At 37.0% G+C, this 10,887-nt stretch overlaps 1 non-coding gene across 1 annotated transcript; it reads left to right on the forward strand.

Annotated features, from left to right (window-relative positions):
* Positions 1-484: 484 nt before the first annotated feature.
* LOC120891099 (small nucleolar RNA U13) lies at positions 485-586 on the forward strand. The gene has a single exon (XR_005735523.1). It is a non-coding gene; the product is annotated as a small nucleolar RNA U13 (small nucleolar RNA).
* The last annotated feature ends 10,301 nt before the right edge of the window (positions 587-10,887 follow it).

The raw sequence follows: 10,887 nt of genomic DNA on the forward strand, positions 1-10,887 counted from the left end.
TTTTGTACTATTTTTAAAATTTTTACCTAGTCTCTTGCTTGGATTCTTGCTATTGAATTGTATTATACCCAAAGCTATAATTCCATGGAGTGGGCTGGTTTGAGAGAATGAAGCTTTATAGTTTTAGAGAAGCAGAGACCAGTTAGTGAAAAAGGGTCCTGGGTTTGAGTATTCCTCATCATCTTTGGTAATTTGGTGGCACATGCCACCGTGTAACCCCAGGGACTTGGAAAGCTGAGGCAGGAGATTGTAAGTTCGAGGTCTGCCTCAGTGACTTAAGAGACTCTGTCTCAAAATAAAAAGCAAAAAGAGCTGAGGATGTGTGAGGATACAGCTTCGGGGTTCAATGCCCAGGACCAAAATTACTTAATTAATTAGATTAAATAAATAAGGATGCATAAAAATATAACTTAAAAACAACTTATTTCTGGTATTTTTAAATTGACTTTTTAAGTTTCTACGGACCTCGTTAAAACAATGTCAGATCCTTCTGTGGTTCCTAAGTGTGATGATAGGGGTTTCATGTTATTGTGAAATGTGCTTCTCTCAAGCTTTGTTTTGTTATCAGCACATCATCTGTCTGATGTGAATGTAGGCAAAAACCAATAAAAAATAATGTCAGTCCTCTGCCTAAAATTTCCTGTGACACTCCTTAACTTAAATAGCAAGCTGACTGTCGCCAGTCTTTTCAGTGTGTCTCTATTCCCTTCCTCATGCCCTCAAATGAGCCTCACTCTTCATGTTTCTAAAACATGTCATCAATATTACCATCAGTGTTAAAATAGTTACCTAAAATAGATATAGTTTCCAAACATTTCTGATATTAATAATTAAATAAATTAAAATAGTTTATAAACGTTTCTGATGTTAATAATTAAACAAGTAAAGAGTAAATTTAATTTTAAAGTGTATAATGCTGTTTCGTGAGGAAAAGTCACTGTAAATTGTGAGGACTAAATAGATTTGTGGATATTTTGTAGGACATATCTAAGTATTTTCATAGTCTATAAGAGTTAAGACATTGTTTATTGTTTTTATGATATATAAGCTCACAACAAAACTTAGTACTTTTGGTGTTCTTATACAGGTCAGCACTTTTAAACATCTATAAGTAAGATCTAATTAATGCTATGTTCCTGAAGCTTTAAACTTACAGTGGCTATCCTTTCCCTGACCCAGACTATCTGCCGTGGAGTCTCTTCATCCTTCCAGATGACATGAAGTTGGCACAGTTTGGCATGAAGATTCTAGAGTCAAGCAGATACCTTATTAAATCCCAACTTGGTCATTTAGTAGCTGTATGATCCTGTAAATTATGCAAAAATTAGTATATTATCTTGTTATACTATAATATGCCATCATTGCATTATATGTAAATAATAAGCCATCATTGCAGTATATGTAAATAATCATTTAACTTAGTTAAGACAATTTTGTGGGGATTAAATAAGGTAATACAAATAACATACCTGCTATGTAGTAAGTCTCAACAACCATGAGCAATTGTAATTGACATGGCTGGTGGCCTCAGGATCCTGATGATCAGAGCTGATGCCTCCCTCATGCTTTGGATCTAAAGGATCTCTGTATAACCAGTCTGGCCTGATTAGTAGGGGAAAGCACTTTGAGTTCATTCATACTGCAGATTCATCTGATTTTCTTTTAATACAGTGGATTCCAATAGAACTGGAAAAGCTTTTTGCCAAGGTAATGAGTATCTCTTCCGAAAACGGCACATCAACACAAACTGCACATTATTTTGCTTGTCACCTCAGTGGTATACTGAACCCCAAAGACTTGCCCTTCACCAGTGGGTCTGGCTTGGAGTGCTCAACTCCTGCTCTTTTCAGGACAAAAAAATAATTTAAACTTGCTATCCTCTGAAAACTTGGTTTGTCATCTGAATTTTTTTTTTTACTTTTTCCATCTCTATTCTGATTTATGCTTAAGAGATAAATTTTGCATAATGTTCCCCTAATTGTAATAATGAGCCAATGAAAGAACATTTAAAAAAAAAAAGAACTGTTTTTCTGTTTTACTGCGCCCGGTCTTCTAGTGGTACATTAGCCAGCAGTATTAATAGCTCAGTACTCTCACAGCCAGCATTAGCTTTCATCTTAAAATTAATTACCACATTACGAAGGAGTAGATGAATACAAGAACAAAGACAGCAGACATGCTGAGCGCCATCACACCACGCACAAGAAAGGGGCACAATGGATTAACAGAGAGAATTGTTAAAGCAAAAACTTTAAATTAACAATAAGATACGAAAAGGGTTTTGTCATGTTCATTAAGGTTAAGAGGTTTGCCACCAGCTTTTTATGATTTCTTATTAGAAATGTGATTCATTATCTCTGAGGTTATACATTTATTAAGAAAGAAGACAGTGATAATCTAACTAAAGTAAAAAAAATAAATAAATAACACTACTATCTGACAGGGGTTGTAGCATGACATGACTAAATTTCCCAAGAGTTAGGGCTTTTCTTTAGTTGAGCTGGTATGCTCTAGTGGGCCAGTTGATTAAAGAACTATACACTTATACAGGACTGATATTGGAAAACTATAGAGCAGACATCAGCCTACAACGGAAGAATTTTTGAAATATAGTTGCTTACCATCTCCCCCTACCCTTCACCCTCCTTAAATTAGAGTCTCTGTTGGTGGTTTAGGTGGCAGTATTTATTTTTAATTCTTCAGGTGAGACACATGAACAGAGTTGAGACTCTCCTGTAGACCCTTGTATCAATTTTGGATTTAAAATGCATTTTGGTGGTTTATCTGATTGGAGTCAGTTGTTTGCTCTTTAAGGAAAGTAGCGAAAGCTGAATCTGATATCTCTTGTTTTCAAAATGACGAAAACAGAGCCATCAGTCATCTTTCAAATATGGTTATTTCTTAATACATTATATAGTTTAGGGAGCATATGAGGAAATCAGCCTATTTACACATAAACAATGTTTAATCTAGTTGAGACAGATCTCACACCTTATCTGAAAATTGGCTGGATTTTGCATATGCAAGGTCATCTAATTAGTTGATAGTCTAGCAACTATTGGCTATCCTTAGTACACAATACCCTTCTCTTCCCTGTTTTGATTCTACTTGCCTATATCCTAATAAATTCTGGTCATGTGATCTGTTGTCTTATTGTGTTTCATGACATACATTCTCCTTGACTTTATTAAAAAAAATATTGTCCTTTGGGGCTGGGGTTGTGGCTCAGTGGTAGAGTGCTTGCCTAGCACATGTGAGGCATTGAGTTCAATCCTCAGCACCACATAAAAATAAAATAAAGATATTGTGGGAAAAAAATGTTCTTAACCTTTATTCACTATTTGGTATCTATTTCCTTTAAGCTGTTTTTTTTTTTTTCTTATAGGCTTCACCTGCCTTTGTTCTCAATTTAAGCCAACTGATATAGTTTGAGTTTTGTTTATAGGTTCTGGCCTAAAAATATCTTAGAGTTAAGCATCTATCCCAGGTACTTGATGTCTACTGAACACAGTGGAAGTCATTGTTGTTATATTTGTGAAGGCCAAAAGAGTCTCTATTCTTTAGTAGCCATGTTCAAGGATTTGCTCAAATGAAAAATAAATATTCAAATGAGAGAAAACATTATTCTCTAGAGTAGTAGTCATCAAATTAACCAGTACTTTATAGTTTACCATGTAAAGACATAGATAATAGGTACAAATTGTAGTCTCTCCATCACTACTTAAGGAGGTAGAAAAAGCATCAGACTGGAAGCTTTGTGATTTGATTTCAGATTCTAGTCGGTGGTTGCTGGTTGTGTGGTGTTGGGCAAACTCTTTTAACTTTCTGGTTTTCGATTGTATATAAATGATTGGAAACCATTGACGACAGAAGACCTAAGCTCAAGCCATATTTCTTCTTGCAGGCTTTGTAACTTTGATAAAGTCACTTGACTCTCTAAATCAATGGAGGCTAATAGCAATCTCAACTCACTGGATTGTTGTGAAAAAACTAAATGAGATCATAATGAACAAAGTAGGAGCTCATTAAGTGTCTGGGATTATTTGGTAGCACGTAACTCTGGCAACTATGGAACAGTAAAAAGGGCACAGATTTGGAGTCCAAGGGAGCTGACTCTCCTAGTAACTTTGGCAAATTACTTACCTTCTCTAGTTCAGTTTCCTCTGACTTCCAAAGGATTAACTAACAATCTTACGGATATAATAGATCGTTTTCCCTGGTCATTCATTCTTGGTATGTGGGAATGAATGCGGTGAGTGAAATTAAAAGTATAATTCTGGGTTGGGGATGTATGTAGCTCAGTGGTAAAGCACTTGCCTGGCATGTGTAAGGTTATGGGTTCAATTCCCAGCACCTCAAAAAAAATTTTTTTTTAAAGGGTATTTCAGGGCTGGGGTTGTGGCTCAGTGGTAGAGCACTTGCCTAGCATGCGTGAGGCACTGGGTTTAATTCTCAGCACCACATATAAATAAACAAAATAAAGTTCTATTGACAACTAAGAATTTTTTTTAAAGGGTATTTCACCAGATTTTGGGGGCAGAGATAGTGAAGCTTCCTAGAAATGACATCTGCTCCTTCACATTCCCTAGACCAGTCACAGTTTGACAAGGCCATGTTCATTACGACAGCTTATGTTCTCTTGTCTAATACATCTGTCTCCATCCCTAGACTCTATAGAAGGAATGGAGAATTTCTGGGAACTCTTAGAGAATATACCTAGCCAGCTACTATGGACATCCAGCAGATCCCACTGTCGCTTTTGAAGTATCTGCCACCTCCCACCAAGGGGCTCTAGACACCTGCGGGGCACTTCTCTTTCTACCATATCCCCTAAAGTGCTAAAGCTATTTGTATAGTGGGAGGAAAGGGCATGCGCTGTCCTCCAATTTGTTACACTGAATTAGAGATCACCCAAGTCATGTTGCTGGAAACCAAACTTGACTCAGTTTTATGGGAAATGGTCATAAAAGTACTAAAGTGCCCACTTTCTCGCCCTGCTTGCTCTCTCCCCTCCCCACCCAGATCCATGGACGGGGGATAAACCCAAATGGCAAGGAAGTACGGAGGACTGAATAAACTCAACATCTCCCTCTCGATGACTACGGCTTCTGTACTGGGTTAAGTGCATGATGTCGGCCTCTTTCTTTTCTTAGGGGAGTTATTTTCCAGGAGGATCTCCTCAGCATCTTCAGGAGAATAGATTTGCCCAAATCTCTTCAGACATGCCTGACCTGCTTAAGTGGATGCACTTAGCTTCCAGCGGAGGTACCTGGCAGCCAGGGACTCTACAGCACCCGGAGCAACACTGAGAGATAGAAGGTTCTGTGAATGGCGAATGGCATTGCTGCTGGTGGGGAAAGCAAACCCCAGCAGCTTGCAAGGCAGATTCCTTTTTCTTGTTCCTAGAATTTAAAAGTTCCTTTCCCTTGTCCTCAGACCTGCTCTATTTTTCATTCTTCTGATTCATTGTTTTCAGAAGTTGGATTGACTTTCATTTTTAGGTGGCCTAGTACAGCTCTTCCTGGTCACTGGTTAGATTTATTTTTATGCCCGATAGGAATCAGGGCAGAGAAATCGTCTCAGAATGTGTCACATCCGGCTCAACTGACCAGCTATGATTTTAAGCTTTGTTCTTCTAAAATATTGATAAACACAACTGTTAATGTACTTTCCTTCGGTTTTCATCAGGTCTGAATCCTTAGACTTTTTGTATTTTATGAATCAGGGGAACTTCCCAAGGAAAATGGGAATTTTTGATGCTATAAGGACTTTTAAAAAGGGTTTTGATCTTTCTTTCAAGATACTCTTCAAGGGGAGTGTGTGTGTAGGACTTTCACTGAGCTGATGTATTTCTGTTAAAAGTGAATTGTTTAATTTCCTTTAGATAACACTAAAAGGAATTTTCTCTGATGTTTTTAAGTGATAAAAATCTAAAGAAAACAGGTCCTGTAGTATGAGCATTTGGGTGTTAGTTTTTCCTCTGTAATGAGAATAAATATCAGACATGGGTGGTGCATGCCTACAATCCTAGCAACTCAGGAGGCTAAGCCAAGAGGATCACAAGTCCAAGTGAGGTGCAGATGCAGGTGGTAAAGATTTTCTTCCATAAACTTAACACATAAACTGCTATTAAATCAAACTTTCAATACCAAAGAGTTTAAAATTGAATAACAATAATAATTGATATAATGTTTTATTTCCTAGTATTTTCTAGGCTTTTTTTACTGATTGCAAAATGAAAGCATAATAGAATTTTTGGTTGAAAGATAATTTATTTAACCAATACAAATTGTGTGTTTGTTGTGCTGGGGATTGAATCTGGGGATTCATGCATGCTAGACAAGTACTCTACCATTGAACTATGTCTCCAGCCATTTATTACATATGTATATTAACATGCTGAGAACCAGAGAGTTTACTTATCCAAAGAGTTTATTTATCTTACCCAGAAAGTTTATTTATCCAATAAACTGTGTTTGTCTATTCAGAATGCTATAACAAAAACACCATTGACTGGATGTCTTAAACAATAAACATTTATTCTTGACAATACTGGAGTTGAGGTAGTTCAAGATCAAAGTGCCAGCAGACTTAAGCTTATTGAGGGTTTGCTTCCTGGTGACTGACAATTTATTTTTTTTTTAAGATATGTTAGAGGCTGGGGTTGTGGCTCAGTGCTAGAGTGCTTGCTTAGCATGTGTGAGGCCCTGAGCTCAATCCTTAGCTCTGTATACAAATAAATAAATTAAATTTAAAAAGATCTACTGGCAACTAAAACAAATTTTTTAAAAATACTTTAGGTGGGGCTGGGGATGTGGTTCAAGTGGTAGCGTGCTCGCCTGGCATGCGTGTAGCCCGGGTTCGATCCTCAGCACTACATACAAACAAAGATGCTGTGTCTGCCGAAAACTAAATAAAATAAATATTAAAATTCTCTCTCTCTCTCTCTCTCTTTAAAAAATACTTTAGGTGAGTTATTTTCTAAAATTTTATATTATTTTTGAATTTTTTATTTTATTTGTTCTTTTTAGATATACATGAAAGTATATCTAATATTTGGCATATTATACATACGTGGAGTATAACTTATTCTAATTAAGATCCTATTCTTGTGGTTGTACAGAATGTGAAGTAACCTGGTTGTGTATTCAAATACAAGGCTAGAAAAGTTATGTCTGATTAATTCTACTGTCCTTCCTATCCCCTCCCACTCCCTTCCCTTCATTCTCCTTTGTCTAATCCAATGGACTTCTATTCTTTCCCTCCCCACCCTCCCTTGTTGTGGGTTAGCATCCACATAATGGAGATAACATCCAGCATTTTTTTTTAATATTTATTTTTTAGTTGTAGGTGGACATACAGTATCTTTATTTCATTTTTATGTGGTGCTAATGATCAAACCCAGTGCCTCACGTGTGCTAGGTGAGCACTCTACAACCCAGTCCTCAGCATTTGTTTTTTGGGGATTGGAGTATTTCACTTTTAATGATAATCTCCATTTACATCCATTTACCAACAAATGTCATAATTTCCTTCTTCTTTATGGCTGAGTAATAATAATTTTCTTTATAGTAATTTAATAATAATTTTCTTTATCTATTTATCTGTAGAAGGGCAACTAGGTTGGTCCCAAAGTTTAGCTACTGTGAATTATGCTGCTATAAACATAATGTGGCCATGCTACTGTAATATGCTGATTTTAAGTCCTTTGGGTATAAACCAAGGAGTAGAATAACTGTGTCAAATGGTGTTTCCATTCCAAGTTTTCTGAGGAATCTCCACGTTGCTTTCTAGAGCATTTGCACCAATTTGCTGTCCCATTGGCAATGTATGAGAGTACCTTTCTCCCCACATCCCCACCAACAAGTATTGTTCCTTGTATTCTTGATAATTGCCATTCTGATTGGAATGAATTGGAATCTTGGTATAGTTTTAATTTGCATTTCTCCAATGGCTAGAGATATTGAACATTTTTTCACGTATTTTTTGACTGATCATATTTCTTCTGTGAATTTATTCATTTATTGATTGGGTTATTTGTATTTTTTAGTGTTTTTTGAGTTGTTTGTGTAACCTGGAGATTAGGGCTCTATCTGAGGTGTGGGTGGTAAAGATTTTCTCCCATTCTGTAGGGTCTCTCTTCACATTCTTGATTGTTTCCTTTGCTGTGAAGAAGCTTTGTAGTTTGATACCATCCCATTTATTCACTCTTGATTTTACTTCTTGCGCTTTAGGAGTCTTATTGCAGAAGTTGGTTCCTAAGCTGACACAATGGAGAGTTGGACCTACTTTTACTTCTAGTAAGTTCAGGGTCTCTGGTCTAATGCCTAGGTCCTGGTTCCACTTTGAGTTGAGTTTTGTGTAGAGTGAAAGGGGTTCAGTTTCATTGGACTACATATAGATTTCCAGTTTTCCCAGCACTATTTGTTGAAGAGGCTATCCATTTTTTTTTTTCAATGCATGTTTATGGTGCTGTGGGCAGCCTCCCTGAATGAACATACCTTTAAGTCCCGATGCAGGGGGCTCTGACCAATCACTACATTTCGCAGTGACTTGGGCGTTGTCCCAGCTTGGATAGCAAGGTGTGACTCCAGGTGTAGGCATACCTGATGTGTCTGAGTTACACTCACCTATTCCCTTGTAATCCTCCCCCTTCTGCCTTTTTTGGATAGAATTTTCTAAGAAACAGTGTCCCCCTAAATAAAAGCCCACTTCCAAACGTGCTTGCCCTCTCTCTTGCCAGCTTCTAGTGACTTTCTCTTGCTCTCCTTTTTGGGAAACTTGAGGCTGGGAGCTGGGGAAAGCCATCCTGAAGCTTCCGTAAAGGTATTTCGTGTCTGCGTTTTATTTTGCATCACCCCAAATTGACATGAGTGATTTTAGTTCAACCGCCTGCGCTAGGCAGGGGTGGCATGGTGCCTTTGTGTCTAGTATGAGATAACTGTATTTATGTGGGTTTATCTCATGTCTTCTCTTCTGTTCCATTGGTCTTCATGTGTGTGTGTTGGTGCCAATACCATGCCATTTTTGTTACTGTAGCTCTGTGGTATTATTTAAGGTCTGGTATTGTAATGCCTCCTGCTTCACTTTTCTCACTAAGGATGGCTTTGGCTCTCCTGGGCCTCTTTTTTATTCCCAATGAATGTCATGACTGCTTTTTCTATTTCTATAAAGACCATCAGAGGAATTTTAATAGGAATTGTATTAAATCTATATAACATTTTTGGTAGTATGGCCATTTTGACAATATTAATTCTGCCTATCCAAGAACACGGGAGATCTTTCCATTTCCTGAGATCTTCTTCAATTCCAGACTGACATCTTGATGAGTCCTCATACAAACCAAGGGAGCTCCCTGAGGTTACAATAGATGCTAATTTACATCATAAATATTTATCTTCAGGCAAAATGTAAGAATTTTGCTAATATTGCAGACATACTGTGAATGTGTACTAAGCTCACTCCACATTATTTTTTTGTCACTATTTTGTTATAGCTGTAGAAATCTCCTCCTGGTGCTAAAGATAAGAAAGAAAAAGAGAGATGTTAAGTGTTTTAACATAAATATTAAGCCCTGCATTTGTGAGAGAAGTATTGTTAACCTGTCTACCTCACTCCCCTCCCTGCCAAAAAAGACATTGTGTTTTAGAAACCTTAAAAGACCCTGTAGTGTTTGTTCTGTAGACTTGGTGTTTCACACTATTGAACTAAGAACATTTACACTCCAACTTCATCTCAATGTACTGCAGTTTTTACAGCAACAAAAACAGGTCTTACCCAAATATGGTTATTCAATTGAAACTTGAAATAATACAAGATTAAGGCAAGAGGCAAGCTTCAATAATACAAAATAAATGTTACAATTAATGAAGCAAATGTGATTTTCGTTTGAAGACACTGTTCTGCAGAGATGGAAAACCATGAATCTTGATAACTTCTACCTCAGTTGAATTTCCTAAGTGTCCTACACATGTTCATATTACTGTACGTCGTATCAGACACCTATTTGGTCACCACTTAAAGACTTTCGGCCATCAGATGTGGTGGTGCATGCCTGTAATCCCAGAAATTTAGGAGGCTGAGGCAGGAGGATCACAAGTTCAAAGCTACCCTTGGAAACTGAGCAAGAATCCGTCTTAAAATAAAAAATAAAAACGACTTGGGCATCTCAGTGCTGAGCACCCCTGAGTTCAATCACTAATAAAGTTAAATTTTTAAAAAGTAAATTAAAATATCCTTTCAGCCTCACCTCTTACTTCAACCACTGCTACTGCTACCTGTCTAATACCTACTCAGGCACAGCCTGACAATCTCTCCCTGTGAGCCTATCACTTGATCCTTGCCTGGAGCTTCAGATTGGGACACCTATGGAAACCTGCACAATACAGGGAAGCAGAACCATTAGATGCTCTGTTTATATTTGCTGCAAGGATTTGGCCTTACACAGTGGATCCTGGTTACACCCTCAGTTTAAGGCTTAGTATTGTTTTGTTGTTGTCTTATGTCCTCACAAAGCTGTAAGTTCAACAAAGGCAAATATTTGATCATGTTTTTAATTTATTCATTAATTTATTTAAACCATGAAGAAAGGTGTTTGGTAAATAAATACTTGTTAACGAAATGTCTGTCCTAACGATCACAACTTTGGTTTAAAATAACACTAAAAGGAGTCTTAAAGTCCTTTCTCCATGGGTGAAAACTGAAACCACTCTTCATATTTCTTATATTTCAAGAAATATTATTTTAAAAAGATAATACAGTGAAAATTTCTGTATTTTTCATAAGATGCTTCACTCTTCCTAATGAAGAAATTAAAAACCAACAGAAATAAATAGCATGAGGATATTTAAGGCTATATATTCAAGAAGAAAACCAGAACCACCAATT

This window comes from Ictidomys tridecemlineatus, chromosome 11 (genome assembly GCF_052094955.1).
Source record: "Ictidomys tridecemlineatus isolate mIctTri1 chromosome 11, mIctTri1.hap1, whole genome shotgun sequence".
Taxonomy (NCBI): domain Eukaryota; kingdom Metazoa; phylum Chordata; class Mammalia; order Rodentia; family Sciuridae; genus Ictidomys; species Ictidomys tridecemlineatus.